Source organism: Nelumbo nucifera, chromosome 3, assembly GCF_055504915.1.
Source record: "Nelumbo nucifera cultivar China Antique chromosome 3, China Antique-T2T, whole genome shotgun sequence".
NCBI classification, from domain to species: domain Eukaryota; kingdom Viridiplantae; phylum Streptophyta; class Magnoliopsida; order Proteales; family Nelumbonaceae; genus Nelumbo; species Nelumbo nucifera.
In genome coordinates this window covers 49,337,413-49,363,870 of record NC_142651.1, presented here as the reverse complement: position 1 = coordinate 49,363,870, position 26,458 = coordinate 49,337,413, and the positions used below count along the sequence as shown (strand labels likewise).

General features: G+C 38.0%; 1 protein-coding gene and 1 long non-coding RNA gene across 4 annotated transcripts in view; both read right to left on the bottom strand.

Moving 5' to 3' along the window:
- Positions 1–11,259, bottom strand: part of LOC104609526 (flowering locus K homology domain-like) — a 48,514-nt gene extending 37,255 nt beyond the window's left edge. The window contains exon 1 of one of the 2 annotated variants that reach the window (XM_010275854.3): positions 11,102–11,259. The gene's annotated coding sequence lies outside the window, so the exon portion shown is untranslated. The remainder of the gene's footprint in view (positions 1–11,101) is intronic. The other variant, XM_010275856.3, reaches the window with a different exon arrangement.
- Positions 11,260–15,796: 4,537 nt separating this feature from the next.
- Positions 15,797–26,236, bottom strand: LOC104609527 (uncharacterized). 2 transcript variants are annotated; one of them, XR_737282.3, is made up of 3 exons: positions 25,693–26,231; positions 24,791–24,951; positions 15,797–16,189 (listed from the first exon to the last, which is right to left on the bottom strand). It is a non-coding gene; the product is annotated as an uncharacterized LOC104609527 (long non-coding RNA). The 2 variants fall into 2 exon arrangements; XR_016083556.1 differs by having other exon boundaries at positions 24,791–26,236.
- Between the last annotated feature and the right edge of the window lie 222 nt (positions 26,237–26,458).

Sequence of the window (26,458 nt, the reverse complement as noted above, 5' to 3'; positions counted from 1 at the left end):
ACCTTCTTCCCTGACCGATGTGTTTTTCAGGACTTGGAGACGCAGAAGGTGATTGGGACTGGCCGTGAGACGAATGGGATCTATCTGCTCGGGGAGCGGTTTCGTTAGGGAGAGTCAGTAGAGAAGTTGTCTTTTGTTTCTAAGAGTGTGAGTCCAGCTATGCTTTAGCATAACCGATTAGGTCATTTGTCTTTTCGATCTTTACAGAGTCTGTTTCCTACTTTATTCGAGTCTATTGAGTTGTCTCAGCTACAGTGTGAAAGTTGTGAGTTTGCTAAGCATTGTAGAAAGCCTTATTTATTGAGTAATAAAAGGAGTTATAATTCTTTTGATATTGTGCATACTGACGTTTGGGGGCCTTATCATATCCCTTCCATGGGTGGGTACAGATATTTTTTGTTATTTGTTAATGACCATACCCGCTTTTCTTGGGTTTATCTCATGCGTTCACGAGATGAGGTACCTTCCCTGACCCAAAATTTTCACCAAATGATCCTAACCCAGTCTGATGCCAAGATCAAAGTTCTCCGATCTGATAACGCAAAGGAATACTTTGCTAAATCATTGACATCTTATCTTCTTCATCATGGGGTTATCCACCAGAGCTCTTGCCCTCATACACCTCAGCAGAATGGAGTTGCCGAGAGGAAGAATAGGCACATTTTGGAAGTGGCTAGAAGCCTCATGTTTACTTCCAATGTCCCTATTCGCTTCTGGGGGGACGCTATCCTCACGGCGGTATACCTTATTAATCGGGTCCCTTCTAGGGTCCTTGATATGCGATCTCCTTTTTCGCTTCTACACCCACGTGAGGACTTGTTTTCTATTCCCCTTAAGACATTCGGTTGCACTTGCTTTGTTCAGCTTCTCAGACCCCATCCCTCCAAGTTCGAACCCAAAGCCTCCAAATGCATCTTCCTTGGTTATGCACAAACTCAAAAGGGTTATTGCTGTTATGATCCTGTCTCCGGGAGGAAGTTTGTCTCCATGGATGTCACTTTCTTTGAGGGGACACCCTATTATCCTCGGGTTGCCCCTCAGGGGGAGAGTAGTGAGAATGGGGGTTTGAGTTCTTGTCTTCAGGGGGAGAGCAGTGAGAGTGGGGCAGTTCCTTTACCTATTCCATTGGGTGATGAGAACTGCAATGGTGAGGGTGGTCAGAGGAATCAGGAGTTGAGGGAAAGTTGTAATGGTGAGGGTGGTCAGAGGGATCAGGAGTTGAGGGTTTATCACAGGCAGTGCAGGCAGGTTGATCCTGATCATCAGCAGTCCAGACCAGCTCCAATCTCATCTGCAGCTCCAGGTCCAGATACTTCAGTCCCAGAGCCCACAGAGACTTCCCCTACAGATGATCTTGACCTTCCAATTGCAGTCCGTAAAGGGAAACGACATTGTACCACATCCACAGCCCACTGTATTTCCCATTTTTTATCCTATGATCGCCTATCTCCTACCTACAGGTCCTACCTTAGCTCCATTTCCAATGTCCCTATTCCAAGAACAGTGCAAGAAGCCCTATCCGTCCCTGAATGGAAAGATGCAATGCAAGTTGAGATGGATGCTCTGTTGAAGAACAACACCTGGGAGGTAGTTGATTTGCCAAAAGGAAAGAAACCAGTTGGGTGCAGATGGGTATTTACGGTGAAGCATAATGCAGATGGATCTATTGAGAGGTATAAAGCTCGGTTAGTTGCAAGAGCGTTTACACAGACTTATGGCATAGATTACTTGGAGACATTTGCACTGGTAGCCAAGATGACTACTATTCGAGTTCTCTTGTCCCTTGCAGCAAGTCACACTTGGCCTTTATACCAAATGGACGTGAAAAATGCCTTTCTGAATGAAGATCTGCAGGAAGAAGTTTACATGCGTTTGCCCCCTGGCTTCTATGATGCAGAAGTAGGTAAGAAGGTCTGCCGGCTCAACAAGGCTTTGTATGGTTTGAAACAGTCACCTAGGGCTTGGTTCGATAGATTCAGACTAGCACTTGTGATGTTTGGATATGTACAGGCCCAGTCAGATCATACCCTATTCATCAAGAGGGTGGAGTCCTCTTTGACACTGTTGGCAGTATATGTTGATGATATTGTGGTCACAGAGAATGATAGCCATGAGATTGAGTCTCTTAAACAGCTTCTTCACCAAGAATTTGAGGTGAAGGACCTTGGTGTACTCCGGTATTTTTTAGGTATTGAGGTTGCTAGATCCAAACAGGGGATCTTTATATCTCAGAGGAAATATGTCCTAGACCTATTGGCAGAAACTGGAAAGTTAGGTGTCAAGCCTGCAGATACACCAATTGAACAGAATCACAGGATTAGTGCCGAGAGTGGGGAGCTTCTTGAAGACAAAGTTATGTTCCAGCAACTGGTAGAAAAGCTCCTATATCTCTGCCTCACTCGGCCAGATATTACTTATGTTGTTAGTGTTGTCAGTCAGTACATGCATTCTCCTAGAACCACACATCTTCTTGCGGCAAAAAGAATCTTAGCCTACTTGAAGAGATGCCCAGGTAGGGGTATACTTTTCAAGAACAACAATCACATGAAGGTGGAGGTTTATACTAATGCAGATTGGGCTGGGAGTGTTGATGACAAAAGGTCTACCTCGGGATATTGTGCCCTTGTGGGAGGAAACCTTGTCTCCTGGAAAAGTAAGAAACAAAGTGTGGTCTCCCGGTCAAGTGCTGAAGCAGAATACAGGTCCATGGCCAATGGAGTGGCTGAAATCCTATGGCTAAGATCTCTACTTGAGGAGTTGGGTATTGAGTATGAGAAGCCCCTGATGTTGTACTGTGATAATCAAGCCGCCATTAATATAGCACATAATCCAGTACAGCATGACAGAACCAAACACATTGAAGTTGACCGCCATTTTGTGCGAGAGAGGGTCTCATCTCAAGAAGTATGCCTCCCTTACATCACATCCAGTATGCAACTAGCCGACATTCTTACTAAAGCCGTATCAAGAAAGAAGCTAGAGGCGGATCTATCCAAGTTGGGAATGATGAACATATACTCCCAACTTGAGGGGGAGTGTAGAGAACATTGATGTGGGCCCCACAGCTGTGGTACCACTCTGTCCGTAGGGTAGAATGTATCTAGTCACAACTGTGGTTATTTTGTTGTTCTGTTATTTCTAGTTTCAGTTTTATATTGGTTGTTATTTGTTAGCAGTTATGATGTAAACACCAAGGGCAGATATGTCCTTTCATGTAACTAGCATAACCTATATATATTAACTTAAAGTGGCGGCGGCAGAATGATTGACATTCTGTTCTTCTCCTCAAAATCTGTGTTCTATTGCTCTTCCATCACTCTTTCTTCTACATCTTCTTCACTTTCTCTTCTCATCGAACCTAAAATCTCTTAGTGATCAAGACTGAATAGCAGTCTTGAAAACCTACAGCAACCTCCACCTCTATCCTATTAGAAGCTGAATTTTGATGGTCCTGGCAACCCAGGATTGTCATGACCAATTAGTGTGAATGATTCCACAATAGCAGAGCTAATGGCAGTGTTAACTGGTTTAAGAAAGATTAAATCTTTGAACTATATAAAAGTTATCATTAAAGGGGATTCCTAGGTAGTCACAAACTGGTTGAAGAGTAATCAAGAAGGACCATGGCTCTATAGAAATGTTATAAGGGAAATAAGAAGCATCTTGAGGCAGATGAATACTAGCATTAGTTGGGTTCCAAGAATGGCAAATAGCATAGCTGATGGATTGGCAAAACAGGGGGTAACAAGAGAAAATATATTCTGGGGTGTGCTTATATAAGGGGTTCATTCTGGTATTGTATTGGTGGAGTAGCTAGCCAAGGCTATACATCTATATAATGTTACGTGTTTTTTCTTCTTATTAATAAAATTAATGTTTCATTACTGATCAAAAAAAAAACAAGCCATAGCAAATGAATGCATGCTGTATGCCTCAACCTCTTTTTTTGTTTTTGATAGATAATAGTGTTTTTATTAAATAAGAACACAGGATACATATCACAAAACCCCACAAAGAAGCGTGAGGTGCCGCCTCTAAACTATATCATAAAGCTTACAACTGAGCCCAAAAAAGCTGATTCTTATGTACCCCGTATTTGGCTAAAGAATCTGCTAAGCCATTTGCTGATCTTCTTTCCTATTGAGTTGTGACTGATATATTTGACGTTAACCATCTCAACCTTCTCAAAGCCCCTCTATAGAACCAGGCTGCAATCTCCGGCTCTTTTAACCACCCAATAACCAGTTTAGAGTTGCCTTCAATGATTAAGTGTTCCATCCCCAGCTCCTTAGCAATCTCTACTCCTTTTAGAACAGCTTGAAGTCCTACATTAACTGAATCTCCCACACCAATAGGACCAGAATATAAAGCTATAATCTGGCCCTCAACATTTCTTAATACATTCCGGACAGCCCTGGGTTACCTAGGCTGCTGCCATCAAAATTTAATTTAATAACGCCTTCTCCAGGAGGCTTCCACTCCACCAAAGGCTTAATTCTAACAACAGAACATTTGGCAATTTGCTCCCAATTCCTCCGTATTAATGATTATCTGAAATCTAGGGGATTTCATATGGCAATCAGGTGCTATTTATGCATGGAAGAGGAAGAAACTGTGTTCCACTTGTTCTTCTCATGCAGCATAGAAAGCTTCATATGGAAGTTCTTTTCCTTTTTATTTGGGATGTATGGCTTCTAGCCTTCAGTTCCAGCAGAAATTTTTGCTCTGTAGCCAAAGTTCAGAGGAAGTAAGAAAGCCAGTATTGTTTGGAGCTGCATCCCTTTCGAAGTATGTTGGTCTGTTTGGAAGGAGAGAAACAGAAGAGTATTCGAGAATAGGGCCAACAATATAGAATACCTGGTAGCTTCAATGTCCAATCTGATATCAGAGTGGGTCCTTGGGCTCCCAAATTTTGATCAAGTCTCCAAAGTTGATTTAATGGAAAATTTCTGGGAGTCGCTTGAGTTACAGCCTTGTAATGTAGATGAATTCTCAGTTTAATGTTTTGGTCATGTAATTGAAGAATGTACTTGAAGTTGTTGGTGTGTCATCTAGACAACCAATGTGATAGGATGTAACCTTTTCTTTTAATAAATTTTCTTTCTTCTTGATTCTTCAATATATATATATATACTCATCCCTCTCCTTAACATTGAAGATTCTGGCATTCATTTCCTCCCAAATAGTCCACACCGAAGCAGCTCTCACACACCTCCACAAGACTTTACCTCTTTTATTTGGCCACCTGAAGGTTGTGGGGTCAAAGAGATTACAAATCTGCATTGGTTTAATCCATCTGCACACAAAAAGATCAAAAAGCTTCTTCTAGAGGCCTACAACAAAAGGGCAACAGATTAGTAAGTGGTAACAACTTCCTTCATTTTCTTTGCAAAGGGTACACCAGTTTGGGGAGACGCAAAGACCATATTTCCTTTTTGCAAGACTCCCAAAGTGTTTATTTTTCCAAGAGACACTTCCCAACAGAGGGCTCCCACTTTTGGAGGGATAGGCTTTGACCACTCCTTGCTATGAAATGGCTGAGGATTAAGATTTGAGCACAGAGACAAGAAAAAGGGGCATGGGAGAAGGAACCCAAGGAATTAGGCAACCAAACCTCCTTGTTATATGCCTCATCCTCAGAGAGTTCAGCATATGCTTATTCATTGTGGATTTTCAGCCTGTGTGGTAGCGTTTCATTAAGCCTTTTGGACATCAGTGGGTCAACCCTGATGACGTTGTACTTGCGGGTTTAGTGGATTCCTAGCCACCAAAAGGTTCTAGCATATGAGGGAGTATCTTATGGAATTTTACTCCTTTTGTCATATGCTGATGCCTCTGGACAGAAAAATAAAAGAATCTTTTACAGGAAGAGATACAAAGTGCAGTCAGTGATTGGTCCATTTAATGTTTGATTGTTTTGTAGTCTAATCACTATAGACTTTCAGTTGATGCAATATGTCATTTAATGGGTGGGAGTCTATCATCTTTTATAGTTAGAAGGAGTGATTGTTTATTGTTTTTTTTTTTTTGAGAAAAGGTTAACTTTATTAAAAAATAAGAGGTACATGAGGCAATGTACACAACAGATAAACACTCAAAGAGTTACATAGGCATAGAGCTATCACTAAAAAGATAATCCCTGTGAGCACCAGATTTAGCTAGACTATCAGCTTCAGAGTTTAGTTCCTTCGGAATCCAGACCACATGGGCATTTAAAGAAGCAAGAATTTCTCTCGCTTCAGCCAGGTAGTGAGCTAAGGCTCAAGTAGGGGTGAGCATTCGGTTAAAAACCGAACCGAATAAACCAAAATTTTTAAAACCGAAATTCAAAAATGAAAACCGAATTATAATAAAACCGAACCAAAATTTTTGGTTCGGTTTTTGGTTAAAAATCGAATTTAATTAATATATACATAATATTATATATTATAACCTATATAATATATATATATATTATTATAATATATATTATGAAATTTAATTTCATTATAATACATTATATATAATATATTAATATATAAATATATAACATATTATATATTGTATATTATATAATAAATTTTAGTTAATTTGGTTTTTTCGGTTAACCGAATTTCTAAATCTAAAAACCAAAACCGGAAACCGAATTACCCAAAAACCGAAACCGAAATTTTTGGTTCGGTAATCCGGTTTTAACCGAATAATGCTCACCCCTAGGCCCAAGTCTCATTTATGGTAAGATTTAGTAAGCCCATGTCTTTTGCAATCTTGATGCCGGTTAGAGCTGCCATGACTTCGGCCTTTGTTGAGGAGACAATCCCAATCAGCCCACTAAAAGCCCAACTGATACCATTTCTATTTCAAATTACACCTCCAATACCCGCTACACCTGGGTTTCCAAAAGCACTCCCATCAAAGTGCAAGGTCGTCTCGCCATCCACATCCGATCTGAAGCTACGGGGAGTGATGAGTTGTATTTGATTAGAGTGAAGGAAATTTACTGCATTTCTTTGGAGGTCATCAAAGGTTACACCTCTGAAGTGAGATGAACTGGAAGTCCACAAGAAGCATTTGTAACATATTAGAGAAATCAGCTCCTCAAAGTCTTTTGTTCTGTTGGTGAACACCCGGTTATTTCTCTCTTCCCAAATGCTCCAGAAAATAGCATGTGCAGCAAATTGCCATAAAATTTTCCCTCTTTTGCTTAATCCTCTTCCTGACCATTGCCCTAAGCATTCAACCACATTTTCTAGGAACACCCAACTGTATTCAAATAATGATAGAAAAAAAATCCACAATTTTCTAGTTTCCTCACAGCATAGTAGAATATGGTTGGTAGATTCCCCAGCTTTAAGGCAAAAACAACTAACATGTGGAGATACATAAGACCTACCATGGTTCTTTTTCTGAAGGAGGTCATAAGTGTTGATTTTCTTTAAGATGGCTTCCCACAAAAAAAATACAAACCCAGGAAGGGATATGAGCACACCAGATTCTCTTGTAGGGGTATTGATCAGTAGTTTGTTCTTCCCTAACTAAAGCCTTGAAGAAAGATTTGGTTGAAAATTTACCTGATGGGTGAAGGATCCAAACACGAAGGTCAGGGGAATTTTGTGAGAGGTATACCTCTCTCAAGGTGTGCAAGAAACTAGTGATTTCACTAAGTTCCAGGTTCCTTAGAGGTCTCCTAAGGGTTAGATTCCAATTGAAATAAGGGGGGAGGGGGATAAAACCTGGGATATGAAAGCTTCTTGGTTTAAGGTAAGGCTGAATAGGCGAGAGAAGGTGTTGGCTAAGGTAGAATTACCCCACCAAAGGTCAGTCCAAAACTTATTCTATCGCCCTTTCCCACTTTATATCTGATAAAGGATATGAAAAAATTGTAAGTCGAGATTATACCTTTCCAAGGGTAGGTGTCTTTGAGTCGATTCAAGTGAAGCTTGCTATCCCACCTGTTGATGTGCTTTCCATATTTTCTAGTGATTACAATAGTCCAAAGTGCACTTGGCTCTAGAGGGAATCGCCACAACCATTTACTAAGAAGAACTGTGTTTCTTTCTTCCAAATGACCTACTCCCAATCCTCCATCCTCCTTTGGTTTGCTAACCTGAGACCACTTTTCAAGGTGAGAGCCCCTTTCCCCCCCTCCTTCCCAAATAAAGTTTCTCTGAAGTTTTTCTAACTGAATGGCTATCTTGTTGGGCATGCGGAAGATAGAAAGGTAGTAGGTGGGAAGGTTTGCCAAAGATGCTCTAAGAGTGAGCCTCCCCCTTTTGACAAGTAGTTCCTTTTCCATGTGGCTAGTTTCTTCTCACATTTTTCTAGAATTGGATCCCAAAAGCTTTGATTTTTCGGATTCCCTCCAAGAGGTATCCCCAGATAGGAGAAGGGGAGATTTTCTGCTTTACACCCCAAGATCTCTGTGAAAATATTCAAGCATTGAGCATCAGCTAGATTTAGGCCAACAATACTGCTCTTTGAGAAGTTTACATGCAGTCTAGAAATCCAATCAAAACAGGTGATGACCCTTTTTCAGATTTGACACAAAAACTTCATCAGCCTCTAAAAAAAGGATAGTGTCATTGGCAAACTGGAGATGAGATATTTGGGTGGCTTCCCGTCCGACTTCAAATCCTCTCAATAGTCCAAGAGAGGTAGCCTTATTCACCAGTTGGCTAAAAATTTCTGTGACGAGAGTAAAAAGCAATGGGGAGAGGGGGCAGCCTTGTCTTAGGCCTCTGCTGGCGTTAAAATATCCTTTTGGCTGCCCATTAATTAAAACGGAGAACCAAGTGGAACTTATACATCCCTCAACCCATTGAATCCACTTGTTTCCAAATCCCATTAGTCTCATAATTTCTATGAGACACTCCCAATCTACTTTATCATACGCTTTTTCCAAATCGAGTTTCACAATCACACCTAGTTTGCCATTCAGCTTCCTCTCTTCAACGCATTCGTTTGCTATCAGGATGCTATCAATGATTTATCGCCCTTTGACGAATGCAAACTGATTCGGGGAGATGATTTCACCTAAAACCTTCTTTAATCTTTTAGCTAGAACCTTTGCTAAAATTTTGTAAACAGTCCCAATCAAATTGATAGGTCTATACTCTTTTGCTTCTAAAGTACCCTTTCTCTTGGGAATCAAGCATATGAAATTGGAGTTATTTCCTTTGTTTACAATGGATGAATGATAGAAATCATTAAACACCTGTATTAAATAATCTGAATTGATGATGCTCCAACTAATCTGGTAAAAGAAAATTGGGAAGCCATCAGGGCCAGGGGCTCTATCTCCATCCATGCTAAAAACTGCATCCTTTACTTCTTGTTCTTGAAACTCTCTTTCTAGCCACAATTTGTTCTCCTCAGACAGTTTGAGTCCTTCCCAAGAGCTTAAAGAGAGTTTTCTGTTTTCTTTCTTTGAATAAAGATCTTTGAAGAAGTATAAGAAAGCTTCAGAAATTTCCTCAGGGTCCTCCACTTCTCGTTACCCGATTTTTAATTTTGTTATAAAATTTCTTTTTCGCCTACCAGATGCATATATATGGAAGAACCTAGAGTTATTGTCCCCCTCCTTTAACCATCTGACCCTAGATCTTTGTCTCCAGTAAACTTCTTCTCTCCTTATTACCTTTTCCCATTCTTTTCTTAGCTCGAATCTTCTCCTTCTTTCATTCTCATCTAGATGACCAATCTGCTCCTTACGGTCTAAACCGTCCAACTCAAATAAGAGTGCTGATTTCTCTTCCTTGAGGCTTTAACTCCTCTTTGGCCCATTTTTTAACTTCCTTTTTAGAAATTTTAATTTTTCCAGAAATTTGTACCCTGGCCAACCTTCTGACTTACATTCCTCCCACCATAAGGCAACCTTTTTGCAGAAGTCTTTGTGTTCCGTCCAAAATTTTTCCAGCCTGAAAGGGGTTTTCCCTCTAATCTCCAAGTCTGTACTTAAAGTGATAGGCCAGTGACCGAGGTACATCGAGAGCGGATCTCTTGACAGGTCAGGGGGTAATGGGCTTCCCAATCTAAAGTAATTAGAAATCTGTCAAGCCTACAACTTAAGGCATTCTCCTGCATGTTCGACCAGGTAAAGTTGCCATTCCTTAATGGGAGGTCATGCAGCCTGTGTCTGAAAATAAAATTGGAGAACTCCCTCATGCTTCTATTGACCCTCTTCCCCATTGAGTGTTCTTGACTGAATCTCGTGACATTAAAGTCTCCTCCCACAACCCTGAGAAACTTATCATGTTCATGCAAGGAATCCAGCTCTTCCCAAAACCTATTCCTATTTGATGGATCATTATGGCCATAAAATTCTTCTCAATTATCAAAAAATAATATCTCCCACATTTTCTTTAAAAGAAATGGAGAATTTGCCTCCAATATGCACATTCACCGGTTGCATTCCTTCTTTGTGCACCTGCATATTTGAGTTTCTTTAATGATATCTAATTGGTTTTAGTTTCCAGCACGGTTCAAGGTACCAGCAAGCAACATATGTTCTGGTAAGCGAATCCACTGCTTCTTAACCCATTTAAGATAAAAAGAATAAGAAACTCAATACGATAAACTGAAAATAACCGTTATGTATGAATATGTTCATTCTCCTAACTGGCTAATCTCGGTTCATTCAAGAACCATACTGAGCATAGTTATTATATATAACTGCAAATCCTCTAAAGAACAAACCATTGTCAACCCATCGAAAATAAACAAAGTTGAATCAACTTTAGTTGATAAGACACACAAAGGTCAACAGAAACTAATAAGGAGATAACCTCAGTAAAAGGAAAATGGAGATATCGCTGCTCTTACTAAAACCCTAAACCCAGATGCCTAAACTCTAAAAACTCCATATCCATCAAGCCCAAAATTCTCCTACACGTTAAGTAATTACCGCTTTTGAGAATATAATATATAAAATTTACACAGTCCCTCTCTATGTGTATACATGAGAAAGAGAGAGGGAACATAATTCATGGGACTGTATATGAGAACAAGTGAAGAAAACACTGCTGATAACTAACGCCGATAAAAGAAAACATACAGATACAAAGCAAACAATAATCGTTAATAATAGAACTACAGCTGTAAGTAAGTTTCCTGTTTCACTCACATGGTCGACGAGGAGAGCTTCCAAACACTACAGAAATGGAATAGCACCAGGCACCAGTCGAAAGCAATAGAGGGGAAATGAACGATGAATATGTTGTATAACTTGTATTTTTAAGGTTGTGAGAGGCTAAGGGCCGATAGGCCGCGCCGAGGATTAGGAAATTGACGATTTGGCGACATTTTTAATCAAATATTTACTTTTTAGGGTAAATTCTTAAATTATCCCTATTATTTAGCTAATTGACTAACTGTATCTTTACTAGTTATTGTACTCCCTTGCCATTAATTTTCATCATACTCCCATTACATGTAATATTACATGAGTGGCAATTATTTTAAAATTCCTAAAATACCCTTATTTGTTCACCACCATTGTTGTAGGTTGCAACAGTGGCATTGATTTTGGTATCGTCGTCACAGCCTCACAAGCGACAGTAGCCACTGCAACTTCCGAACGACAAAAATTTGGTGAGAAGGAGGTGAAGAAAGTCAAAGGAGGGTTCACAAACACCAAGGTGCCTAGCATCAGTACTTGACTTTTGCAGACACCAAGAGGATAAGGAGAAACGATGAGAGGGAAGATGAAACCCACCTCACACAACACTAATCAATATCCACCCATTCATCGTAATAGATCTGAACGTCGATCTGGATTTCCAACACCTCAAGAAAACTAGAATCTTTTAGACTTCGGTGCCTGTCTTTTTTTTCTCCTTTGATTTCCATTGATACGGATGAATTCAAGGACCCTTGTCCTCTACACTACTCCCCTCATCGTTTCTCTTCCCCCTCATCGTTTCTCCTTATCCAACAGTTTCACGAAGCCAAGGTGTTTCTTCAATGTTTGATAACCTCCCAAGACCCTTGTCCTCTACTTCTCTTTATCTATTAACACCCAAATCTTGGATGTACATTCCACCATTCTCTTAACACCCATTAACAAATTTGAGTGCTTGACAAAAGAAAATTTTCATGATAAAGACAAAAACTATAGTTATAAAATGGCGGAAATGACTAAACTCAGGCGGTCTTACCCTGCTACAGTGCTACTAGCTTGAATGGTTGTGTAAAAAAGATTCAAGGAAAATTCTTATAAAGTAACCTAGTTTTGCACACCACCCTTTCGCGCTCAAAGTTGTGAAGAAATGTAGCTTTCCACTGCAAAATTTGACACTAATTTTCGTGCCTCTTGCCCCATTGGGAGGGTTCAGTTCTTTCCCGTCTCAACCACCCTTTTTGAAAAATGAATAAAGAAGGAGAGAGAGACGAGAGATTTGTTCACTCTCTGTAATCTGAGTACAGAATTGGTGATTGGGGATGGAACAGTTGGAGGAATCCCTGATGCAAGATGAGGAGGGAGTCCACTTTTGGCTGAGAAATGTCGTCGCCGTTGACAATATGATTTTGGGTTTATTTGTTCATAAGTTGGGTTTTATTTTGAAAATTTGATGAATAGTGAAAGGCAAATTTGATATTTCATTTTTTTCATTAGTGTTTACTGGCATGTCAATTGTTAAACAATATGTAAACAATAAAGATAGAGTTAGTCAATTTCACAAATAGTAGGGGTAATTTAAGAAATTTATCCTCACTTTTGATTTCAAACCTTGGAATTATTTTTTGGGTAAATTACAAAGGTCCCCCCGTACGATGGGGACAGTGATAATCACCCCTTAATTTTTCTTTTTTTTTTTGTTCATTGTCTTTTCTCTAACCTTACTTGACCCAAAAATACCTCCATTTTCTCCATAAACAAGAATCATTTCACTAATATGAATTCTTTAAATTTTTGTTCCATTTCTCTGTCATGAATGTCTCTTTTCATCTTAAAATATAAAAATTGATCACTTCGTTCTCAAAAAAAAAAAGAAAAGAAAGAAAGATTAAATAAAACCTTAAATTTATATCTATCAAAACAAAAACTTCTACCATTTCATCTGAATATTGAATCCAACTAGAGATCTATTAGAGCAATTGAGAGGACTTCAATGTTATATTTAGAAAACTAATTGAATCATTAATCGTTCAAATAAATAAGGGTAATTTAGGGATTAAAAATGAATAGCTATATGAGAATCTTTTTTGAATTTAATTTATGAAACTCTAACAAAAGGGGCATTTTGTCACAAAGTGAAAGCTTAGGAGGTCTTTGCTGCAAATGAAAGATCAAGGGATAATTATTGTTACTCAATAGTAGAGGGGTCTTTGCAATTTACCCATTATTTTATCGGAGAAGTACACTGCAACCCATTGCCAAATTCTGAAATTACAGCCCCTTATAGTCTACTAGTAGCCCTTCTATAAATCGCACCTTGCCTGTGGATTTGGCATCAATCCACGGTCAAGATCCATCCCACCTATATGGTGGTGCTAAGAATTCTGAGGTGGGCTGAATAGTCATTCTCCCTTATTTAATTGGCATAGATGCCTCTCTTATTCATAAAAAATGAGCATGGACGTGTTGGCCATTATTACAGGGGTCTTTGTAATTTACTTATTATTTTATTGGTAGAATCGCCTCTCCAATTCATAAAAAATGAGCGTGGATATGTTGGCCAATGTCCAATGTTCAAAGAATCGGATTGCACATGAAACCAAAAAAGATAGAATCTCACAAAGCATAGGTTCAAACCAAGGTAAAAGTGATCTTGAAGAATCAATTTTGTCCAGCTTTGAGTTGCCCTCAATAATAATTGGTCATTTCCTGTCTCAAGCAAAAGGTGAAAACTCCATGGAACCTGAGAAACGTGATTTCAAGCTGCATTCAAATGAGGGATTTGTTCGTAAGAGGCCTATCGTACCATCATGTTTTCCGGGAGGCTAATCAGGCTACGGACTGGCTTGCGCATGAAGCTCAATTTTCTCTTTCGACTCATTTAGTTGTAAATCCCCTTTCTCTTCCTCCTTCCCTTCTTCTTGTTTGCCTTGCTGACATTTGATGATGCACTACCCCCCATTGTGTGTAGTGCAATCTTGGTTTATTCAAAAATAAAAAAAAAAGAATCAATTTTGTCAACCAAGTGATTTTAAGGTTTTCTTTGATTGCGGAGCAAATTTATCTGCACTAGTATAAATGTTTGAAAATGCAAATGTAAAAGATGCAAATTCTTGTTTAATTTTGTTTTAGATTTTCCTTTATTCTGTTTCATGTCTTAATTTACTTCATTTGTAATGCAATCAAACAAAATAAGCTAAATTTTGAAACAAAAATAGGTCAGAATTTACACTTAAATCATTTGCATTGCCATGGCTTTGCATAAGTGCAAATTTATTTACATTGCAACCAAAAACAGCTTAAGGGCTTCGAGGGAATAACATTTTTGTAGTATAAGAAAATAGGCAGTCAAAGCAGAATAGACCCGATTTGAACCACCTCAAGCCAAAATTGAGTCAGTTGGGTTTAATGACCAACATCTATCATCAAGTAGTAGTTTAGAGCAAATTATAAGAAAAATTTAAGGCTAGTGTGGTTGATAGCTGGCCACCTTGGATGATGTGGCATGAAAGGTTTCAAAAACCTCTCCGGCTAAGAAATTGAAAAATATAATAGATATTTGTGAATCAAATGGGGTAGTTATTTTATGTCATTGGATTTGCATACCTATTAATCACTATTTCATTAAAAAAATTGGGGCAATTCTTTCCCTCCCAGATTTAAACAATCCCTCGTTTTCTTCCTTCCCTCCCTCTCTCCATTAGCATCTATCTACATCTATACTAGAAAAGGGAAAGAAGGTAGGTGAGGAGTCCTCTAACCACACAGCTCAACATTTCTTCTCCTCCTCATTTTTCACACATGTGGTTATCCATTTTTAATTAAATTATAAAAATGCAAGAAATTACAATAAAAACCCTCTTAGTTCTTAATTACTAATAAAATCTATCATTACTCTAAAATCTATCATTAGTTCTTAATTACTAATCTATCATTAGATGGGTTTGGGTAAGGTTAAGAGCCAAACCAACCTTAATTTGGAACCTAGCCTGGACCCAAACTTGTATCAAAACCTAATGAGGGAAAGCCACTACAAAAAAAAAGGCTTTTGAAAACAGTCAAAAATTGTTGTCAAATGTTTTACTTACAACTGAACAAACTATTGCTAGTGGAGCCGTTGTTAAAAATATTTTACAACCGATTGTTGTGAAATATGTTTTTTATAACAATCGGATCAATTGTTGACAACAATAGTGTTTTGCAACAACCAATAGCAATTGTTATCAAAATGTTTATTTTAGCAACAATTACTTAAAACTGTTATCCTATATAGATTTTAGCAACAGGTACCATCCCCAACAATTTAGTTGATGCTAATTGTAAATTTACAATAGTTAAAGAATTGTATCTAATAATCATTTTAAGTAACAACCCTTGTAGATTGTTTTGTCAAATGGGCAACAATCAAACAATTGTTGCCTAAAGTTCAATGTACAACAATCATGTTAGTTGTTACCAATTATAAATTTGAAGCAATTGAACAATTGTTTCTTATAAATATTTATAGCAACAGTCTTTGCAAACTATTAATTAAATAACAACAATCAAACAGTTGTTACCTTAAAGTTCCATATGCAACAATCAAATCAATCGTTGCTAATTGTATAGTAGTCACATTATCATTATCATTGATTGTTGTCAATTATCATTTTAATTGTTGCTATTTAATTTAATAAATTGTTGCAAATATTGTAATACCTATTGTTAAAGAAGCAATAAATTAGGAGTTGTTTGATAAATGTATATAACACAACATACACGTGTTAAGCATCTAAATCAAAAACACATGTAAAATGTCAATGTGTGATTCATTAGTATTATAAAAAAAAAAATTACATTCCAACTGCAATTTATACACAACTTGATATATTATAATTTCCAAATTGTTATCATATAAATAATACAATTAACAAATAGAAATTTGATTCAATGTCTCCATCTATATATTCGCAGTTGTGCCTTGGACTAAATAACCATGATAACTAGTTGGTTAAAAATGATGAATAGTTCATGAGAGATTGATTCCACATTTTGAAGATCTTTAACTTTACATGCAATTGTCTTGTAATGGAATACTTGCAGCAAATTACATTCCTTCAAAAAATAGAATATAGTAAGTCAAAAACAAAACAAAATGAATCAAGCATCAAGCATACCATAGGCTAGATCTTATATAAAGGAAACATGGCTAAAGCCTAGTTGAATTGGCTAGAATAAGACAAAATGCTTCAAGAAGCAATTCAGGCTAAATGAAACATCTCTGTAATTTTTTATCCCTCAAGCAAAATCCACAAGTCAAGTGAAAATTTTCATTATGTTAAAAACACTAGTTTAAGTCTAAGAGCATTCACTCCATACAAAACTACCCGAGGTTATATCTGCATCTAGCCCATCCCTTAAAGATCCAAATAATAGGGATACATTGGTTAATTTCCTTTTAGGTTTGTAAAGATTTCTTGTATTCTTTTGTCCAGAAAATCTCTAAGGATCATATAACTATTAGTAATAGAAGATTTTTTAGATTTAAAATTTATTTAAAAGGAATTCAATAAGCAAATTAAAAGAACTGTGTATAGTTAGGAGAAAAGATTACATCTATGTTGATCATGATTCCAACAACTGCCTTGGCCTTTGCAAAGTTCATTAATTCAGATAGCGTCAATAACTTACACTTGTTTACTGGATGTCTTGGCAAAGAAACATTGAATACTAGGCTTTGCAAGTCAGCTAAAATGATAAATCTCCAATGTTATTGGGATCTCTACAACTAAGTAGATAAAATATCTCTTTAACAATTTAAGTTTTACATCAAGTTAACTGGTCTATTCTAACAATGATAAATTAATTTCTAAATTACATTTTAGTCTTTTGTATAATAGTAATTCTACTACTTTAAATGCACATAATAAGTATATTTGGTCAGCAAAAGTAGCCTTCTATTATTAGTACCTTTGGTATAGATAACACCATCAACTCTAGGCTGATTTAGAGTTGTCAATTGGTTGGGCATTCCCTATAGAACCAAATCAATCAAACTAATTATGCCAGTTCTGGTTTTGGGGTTTGGTTCCAAATAATAATTAGAAGTGGACTAGTTCTTGCTATTACAAATTGATTCAAACACAAACTGGTTATATAGTCAATAATATAAGGCCTCTTAGCTTTCGCATAATGTTTGTTATATCTTATCCCTGATTAGGGTCCTAGTCAAGAAACTATCATCTTCCAATCCAAAACAAAGGATCAAGATCTCCCTATGGATAATTTCCTAAGGCAGATGATCCCAAAAAGTCTAAGATAATTGATCTGTTGATGTCATAAGGAGGCGACGGTAGGATCAGCTGAAACAATAGCTTGTTCACATAGGAACCACCATCTTGCATAAAGTAAATGCAAATGCCAAATCTTGAACTAGCCTTTTGGTGAACTGTGCCACCAAAAGTCTGTAAACCTTAGAAGTATATCATATGCAACATGTACATCCAGGAACTATACATCAAAATTAGTGAGGCCATCAAAATGAGCTTTCAACACCAAAAATTGTTCACAAGGAGGTCAAAATCAGCTCATCTGTCTAACCTTTCATATTTTTTAATTCAACAGATTCCTACTTGGTATCAGAGCATCGGCTAGGGTTTCTTGAAGCATTCTCATGCAGCCCTAGATCAGCCGACTGCATTAAGTAGTAAAGGGCTGATCGATCTGCTATAGATTGCCCAGTTCTTGGAGTTTTTGGTGGGATGTAGACATCAGGAAGGTGATCTACTGTTCGGCATCAAAATCAAGAAGAACTGAAATACAGGGAAGAGTCCTAGAAAAGTTGGACTCTTTGTTTTTTATCTGATCTTGGGCACCCAGGTATTGTTAGTTTTCTTTTGATTTTCTGAAGAGGGCGGTTTGGTTTCTGAAATTTTCTAGGCCTCCCAGAGTGATTGATTCACTTTTCTCTCTGTTGGGAGGCGTGGAGAGGAGAGAGATTCCCCTCCATCTAGGGTTTTCTTCTTCCGAAAGGGTTGGTTTCTGTGTGTGTGGTATTAAATTATTTTTTGAAGGTCTCCAATCTATTTTTTCATACTGTTGAACTGTTTGAAGTAAAATGGAGAGTTGGAATACTGAGATGAAATCTACTGGTACTGTGGGACTGGGTGTTGGAGGTAGTAGTGTTATTTTTGGGTCTGGGATCATTACTACAATAAAACTTGATGGTACAAATTATTTGGAGTGGGCACAATCATTTAAGATGGCTATTGGTGCCCGTGGAAAATTAGGGTATCTCACTGGGGAGGAGAAGAAACCTGATACAGACTCTTCCCGATGGGTGCAAAAGAATTACATGGTAATGTCTTGGTTGTGTAATTCTATGTTACCTTATATTGCAAAAAATTTCCTATGGGCTGATACTGCTAAGGAGATTGGGATGGAGTGACTAAAACCTACTCTTAGAAGCAAAATGAAGCCAGAGCCTATCAATTAAGAAATCAGATGATAAGTATGAAATAGGGAGAAAAACCTCTGGCTGTGTAATTCTCCATGCTGAAAACCCTATGGCAGGAAATAGATCACTTAGAAATTGTGGTATGGGAAAGTGTAAATGATGCAGCAACTTATCACAAACTGGTAGAGAGGAATAGGGTTTTTGAGTTCTTGGCAGGGCTGAACCCTGAATTTGACATTGCTAGGCAGCATATTCTTTCTAGGGAGGGTGTGACACTCTCTCAGGCCTATGCGTTTGTATCTGGAGAGGAGAGTAGGAGGAATGTAATGCTGAGACAGCCTGGGATTAATCGGTTGGCTATGATTGGTACAACAAAACCTAAGTCAAATGGACACAGGGGTAGTGAGACTAGAAGGGAAAATAAGGACTTGGTGTGTGATTATTGTTAGAAGCTCCACCCAAATCATATGCCTGCTCGAATAAGAAGGAAATGCAAATGTAGCCACTACAGGAGAATCTTCAGCTCCTCTCTCCCAAACTGATTGGGAATCCATTGTAGTAGCAGCAGTGAGAACAGAATTGGAGAGGTTTGGACAGCTTATGAGTAAGAAAGATTCACCCAGCTCTAGCCTTCCAGATGGATAGCAGAATGTAGGAACCAACTACACCACTTCCTTTGCACATACAGGTAGTTCATATGCAACTGCAAATCTTGCATTCACTTCAAGTAAGGAGGGGCCTCCCTGGATTATAGACTCAAGAGCATCTGAGCATATGACTAATGCCCCTACCATTTTCAGTTCCTATCAGTTGTGGTCTGGAGTCTCTACCGCAGATGGTTCACATATGTCCATTGCTGGGAAAGGGACAGTTAGAGTGACCAATGATATAACTCTGTCTTCTGTTTTACATGTCCCTAGACTTCATACCAACCTATTGTCTGTTAGTTCTTTGACAAAAAATTTAAATTGTTCTGTGACCTTTCTTCCTGGTAATTGTGTTTTGTAGGATCTGGAGTCAAAGAAGATGATTGAGAGTGGTTGTGAAGTGAATGGAGTCTACCTTCTGGATGAGATTCCGAGACATCAGGCCCATCATGTTAGCAGCAACAGTAGTAGTGAGTCAGAGTCAGTAAACCAGATTATGCTTTGGCACAATCGCTTTGGACATCTTTCTTTTAATTCTTTGAAATGTCTTTTCCCAAAGCTGTTTATGTTTGAGTCTGTTCAATTATCTACTTTGGAGTGGGAGAGTTGTCAATTAGGAAAACATTGTAGACAGTCTTTTAAACCAAGTAATAAAAGAAGTACTTCTGCTTTTAATATTGTTCACACTGATGTATGGGGGCCATATCAAATCCCTTCCATGGGAGGATTCCGCTACTTTCTCTTGTTTGTGGATGATTATACACGATATTCTTGGATATATTTGATGAGATCACGTGATGAGGTTCCTAACTTAGTACGACAATTCCACCAGATAGTTCTCACACAATTCGGAGTGAGAACTAAGGCTTTTAGATCAGATAATGCTAGAGAGTACTTTGAGAAGGACCTAACCACGTATCTCTTAGAACATGGTGTAGTTCATCAGAGCAGTTGTGCATATACACCGCAACAGAATGGAGTTGCTGAGAGGAAAAACAGACACATTGTGGAGGTGGCAAGGAGTCTTATGGTGTGTGCTTCAATTCTTGTGCAATTCTGGGGAGATGCAGTTCTTACAGTCGTACATGTGATTAACCGTGCTCCTTCACGAACTTTGGGGTTTAAAGTGCCATTTAGCCTTCTTTTTCCAGATGGAGAGATATTTCATATACCTCTGAGGGTTTTTGGTTGTGTTTCTTTTGTTCACATTCTTGGCCCTCATCGCAAGAAATTGGATCCTAAGGCCAAGAAATGTGTTCTTCTTGGGTATGCTCAGAACCAAAAGGGGTATTGTAGTTATGACCCAGTGTCAAGGAGCAGATTTGTCACTATGGATGTTACCTTTTTTGAATCCACATTCTTCTTCTCGGGTGGTTCTCCTCAAGGGGAGAGTTTTGGGGAGGATAACTCACAATCTGTTCCTCTTCCTGTTTCTGTGGTGCCTCCATCAGTTCAGTCAGCATCTACATCAGTTCAGCCAACACCTGCACCTCCAATTTTATTACCTGAGCCACTACGGGCAGCCTCACAGCAATATCAGTGCCGGTAGATGATGGTTGATTCCACACATCCTCGACCCACACCACTCTCTGTCAGTCCTTCTGAAACTCCAGATTCGACAGATACAGTTCCAGGTATTCCTCTTGAGCCTGAGCCTGAGCCTGTTATTTTTTCTGATGATAATGTTTCTGCCCCTAACACCATTGTTGCAGCTGATCCCACTGACCTTGATCTTCCCATTGCACTTCGTAAGGGGAAGAGAAAGTGTACAACCCACTGCATTTCACACCATCTTTCCTACAGTGCCTTATCACCCTCCTACTGTGCTTTTCTTTCTTCCCTTGATTCTGTGTCTATACCCAAGAATGTTACTGAGGATCTCTCCAAACCTGAGTGGAAAACAGCCATGCAAGATGAGATGGATACTTTGGTCAAAAACCAAACTTGGGAAATAGTTGATCTCCCCCCAGACAAGGAGACAGTCGGATGTCGATGGGTATTCATAGTGAAGTATAAGGCCGATGGCAAGATAGAGAGGTACAAGGCAAGGTTGGTAGCAAAAGGGTATACTCAGACCTATGGTGTTGATTATCTGGAAACCTTTGCACCAGTAGCTAAGATGAATTCAGTTCATATCCTTTTATCTCTAGTAGCCACCTATTCATGACCCTTGTTCCAGCTTGATGTCAAAAATGCTTTCCTCAATGGTGACTTACAGGAGGATGTATATATAGACATTCCAACAGGCTTTTATGAAAATGTTGGTAAAGGAAAGGTGTGCAGACTCAGAAAATCTCTGTATGGACTGAAACAGTCACCTAGGGCTTGGTTTGACAAGTTCAGAGGGGCACTCGTCCATTTTGGATACACACAGACACAGTTTGATCACACCCTCTTTGTGAAGAGGAGAGATGCTTTGGTGTCAATTCTGATTGTGTATGTGGATGATATAGTGGTGATAGGAAATGATCTGGAGGAGATTGATGATCTCAAAAAATCATTGCAACAAGAATTTGAGATCAAAGATCTTGGTGAGCTCAAATACTTAGGGATTGAAGTTACAAGATCCAAGCATGGGATCTTCATTTCACAGAGAAAGTATGTACTTGACCTACTGCGAGAGACTGGGAAGCTGGGGACCAAACCAGTAGACACTCCTATTGATCCAAATCACAGAATTAATGGTGTGGATGGTGAATTGGTAAAGGATGTGGGGAGATATCAAAGAATGGTGGGCCGACTATTGTATTTGTGTATGACACGACCAGGTATTTCTTATGCTGTCAGTGTTGTGAGTTAGTACATGCATGCACCTCGGGTTCAGCACTGGGAAGTTATTGAGAGAATACTTGCATGTCTGAAAAAGCACCCTGACAAAAGCATTCTTTTCTCAAATCATGAGAATCTGAAGCTAGAATCCTATACAGATGCAGACTGGGCAGGATGCTTATATGACAGGAGGTCTACATCAGGAGTGTGTACCTTTGTAGGTGGAAACTTGATCTCCTGGAAGAATAAGAAGCAAGCGGTTGTGGCAAGGTCAAGTGCAGAGGTTGAGTATAGATCCATGGCTCATGGTGTCTCAGAACTTCATTGGGTTAGATCTCTTTTGAATGAGATTGGGGTGAAAGCAAAGGAACCTATGATGTTATACTGTGACAATCAGGTTGCAATCAATATTGCCCACAATCCAATTCAGCATGATAAGACAAAACACATTGAAGTTGATAGACACTTTATAAGAGAAAGGGTAACAACCAGAGAAGTTTGTTTGCCTTATGTCTCTTCAGAGTTGCAACTGGCTGATGTTCTCACTAAAGGGGTGGCAAGGAACAAGCTGGAACATGATCTACGCAAGTTGGGAATGTGTGACGTTTACTCCCAACTTGAGGGGGAGTATTGAAGATTAATTAGTTTTATGATGTTTTTCCGAGTAGATGTTTTATGCTAGTTGTTAGATAGGAGGTAAGGACCACAGTAGTTATGTGAGTGCAAATTTTATTATGTTTTTTGAGTGTTATATATGTTGTTTTATGTTTTCCCGCCCTATAAGGGCATAGTTGTCTCTGTACTATTCTATTATTTTAGTATAAATAATAAGTGAAGGGGGCGGCCAGATCATTGCTCTCTTTTCTTTTCAACTTCTCTTCTTCTCTTCTTCTCCTTCTCTCCTCCTTCTCTCTTCAAGAAACTATTTTCTTTCATATTTTTTAATTCAGCAAATTCCTACCCTTTGTATAATTTGCTTTATGAGTTCAAGATTTTTTGAACTACCACTTTAGGCTTGAGAGTCTTGAACCAGGAATTATTAGAGAATGACCCACTTGAGAAAAGTACACACATTTCTTTGTTTGAGGGAGGTGCCCTCCTAAGCTTAACACAGTACCTCAAGTTAATCCTTCCAAGCCCCTACCCCTAGCTACAAATCCTATCATTATATTTATCTCTTTCTATTCATTGTCTACCCTTCTATATTTAAATTGTACATTTACAATTTCAGAGAAGCTCAAGTATCACCATTATATGGTAAACATAAATATATCTATACTGAATGAAAGAAATTAATTTCAAAATTATAATTATTCATTTTCTTTCTAAATGGGAGACACCACTAATCAATGGTCAAGTTACTCTTTCAAAAGGAAATGGTTTTGTTAGTTGGGTTGGTAAGTAAGTTTCCCCAAAAAATGTATGACAAATCCTAGTTGGCAAATCAAAAAGTAATATCCCTATTCCTTTCCCCACCCTTCACTAGTAGTAAGAATTTCAACTCAAACAAACCTTACTATGGGTTGAAACTTCAAAATAGTGCTGCTTTCATAGGCAACTTTTATGCTAAAAAACATCGATTAGGAAAATGTACAAAACAAGGTTCGATAGAGGAGTGGAGAAAAGTTTTCCTTTTTTCAATGTAAGCAATGTTAGAAGTAGCCTTAGATCAATAACCAACCAGAAGCCATTTATCTCATAATACAATAGAGGCAAATTTCATGTATAGGATATGTGCATAAAGGGGACTTAGTAAAAATATACTAGGTGATGATTTAAGACTAGGAGAAATCTATGATGCTGAAAAGACGTGATACTCTCTATAAGCAATGTTTAGTTAGAAAATAAGAGAGAAACAGAAGTTGAGGAAAAGTTCTTAAAGAGATATTGTGAAATTCCTTAGAGCCTTCCCCATTTTCTGCTACTCTCTTATTTTCTATCAAATCAAGCACAACCTATGCGTCCAAGGTAAATGTGCCAAGAACCTAAGGGTTAAGGGGGATGGCAATTGACAAATACAAAAAATAAATAAATAAATAAAAAGATGTAGTTTATGAATACAAGTACATTACAACTAGAAGCAAGAAGTACACAAGAAAACTTTGGCAAGCTGTTGGGAACATTCTTTAGCCACGACAGGCCAACCCATTCAGTCCCTTGTCTCTTTGGTCAAAAGAATATTAAAGGCAACTACTCTTTTTCCCCACACCCATGTCTATGTATTTATATATAAATGTGTTCATCCTCACTCCTCTCCATCACCAAAACTAATTCTAATTCACTTCACTACTTTCTTTTAATTTAGTTTCTTCTCTTCCACAGTTCCACCATGGCTGCAGATGTATTCTAGTTATTCTAGTTCTCTTCACATCTCCCCTTGCTTGTTTTTATTAACAGTCACCTATTTTCATCACTTGCCAAACTTTTGTATAGAAAGGCTAGTTATCCCTTTTACATCATGGGAATGAAGAGGTTTTTTATATATTGGCTGCGTTTACCATGTGTAAGATTCATACACATACACATGAACCAATAATTCAATGTTCCTATAACTATTTTTTATGAGATAAGATAATTTCATTTAATAGAAACAATAAATAATGTGAGAGATGACAAGGATTTCCAGTTGAAGACAGCTACTCTCAAATCCCCTCAAGTTAAAAGGTGAAAATAGTCAATGTTCCCGAGAAGAAAGATTGGTGATTCATTCTTGACTAGTGCAGAACAAGTTTAAGTTCCAGGTTTGAGATATAAATATATACAGTAACAGATGAGACATTAGATGAACCATTCAGCATAATGGTCATACCATTATATGTAAAACATCTAGAAATCTAGAGTTACCTTTGTTCCAAACATAGCTATCTTTCAACTTTATTTCACAATGGCCAACACATCTGCAATTTCCTTGCGTGGATCATTCAAGCAGCAACAGCTTCAAGCAACTCCTTTTTGGCACGCTCCCTGATCCTATCCAGCTCAGGTCTGAAATGCCTGATGAGTCCCTGCACAGGCCAATCAACAACATCACCCAATACATGCCTGCCCTTCTACCTAATGCTCAAGTAAAACAGAACCTTAAATGAATTTGATCACCAAAAAAGGTTTAGATGGCTTATTCTTTATAAAAACAATAGGACCATTAACAAAACAAAAAACTAATCATTAACAAAAGGGAAAATCAAGTCTTTCTGGCATAAGTTTCTCCAAGTTTTTATAAAAACAATAGGGTTGATTGGTTATAAGTTTCTCCAATATCATGTCTTTCTGGTATCATAGTTGAACCCTTAACAAAATATTAGAATAAACCTACTCTTACTAGTTTTCTAACTATTAACAATATAGTGAAAGTAGTCATTTTGATTTCCATTAACCAAAAAAATATATACTAAGGATTGGTAACATTAGTCTATTCTAATCGAGACATATGAAAATAGAGAGATAAATAAAGGCAAATCCCATAAATAATAAAATGACCTAAATGGGGATTACTCACATTGTTCTATTCTAATTGTTGCTGCAACATATTAAACAAAATGTAGACAAACTGCTTAAACATATTCAACAATTCAGCCGGGTACTATACAAGAAACTAGATAATCACTGAGATTAATTGATTAACTATTAATCAGTACTCCAAATCACATGAATCGGAACATATAAACCATTTGAGACAAATAGAAAAAGCTATTTGCTATTGCCCTTGGTCCTAGTAGGCTAGGAGTCTGGAGCATTAAAGACCTCACATTGGCAATGTCATAGGAGACATCTCGATGATGTACTACTCTTTGAAAGTTGGCCTTGATCAAGTTGCACAGTAAAGAGTCACAACCAACTATGGTCGTAGCTACCAAGCTTTCCCTAGGGTTTTGGGTCACAATAAATGGGAAAGAAGCTCCAACAAGGGAAGTTTATAGTAAAATGGTTTTATTTGAATCAAATCAGCTGCCTAAGTTCGAATGGCGATTGGGGAGTGAAAGCAAAGAAGAAATAGAGGATTGTCTCAATGACTTAGCACTATCGATGGGGACACAGTTACGATCCAAACGGAGATCCTTGAAAGTCCAACCAGAAAATGATGAAGGATGGCCGCTACTACAGGTTTGACAGAAAATATTCAGTGATGGTGCCTCTTCCGGTGAAGACTGCAGAGTCGATAGGGATTAGGGACTACGATTGATGGCTAGAGTTGCTCTTCTAAAGATGCTCAACCGTGAAGAGTGAATGGAATCTCTCTTCCGTGCAAAATTGAAAAAAAAAAAAATCCCTCTCATAAAAAATAAAAATGGCGCCAAAATTAGAGAGATTAGCAACAAAATCAAGAATTGAGGCATAATAAAAGCATGTAGTGGGCTGGGCTGGTCCGTGGGTCGAGCCTTGGGCCAAGTCGGGCTGTGTATCGGACCAAAGCTATTTATTTAAAAAAATTGACAAAAAAACTTACAATTTTAATTTTATATGAATTTTGTGTATAAAATTGCTTATACATGTAATAATTAAATAAATTAGTAT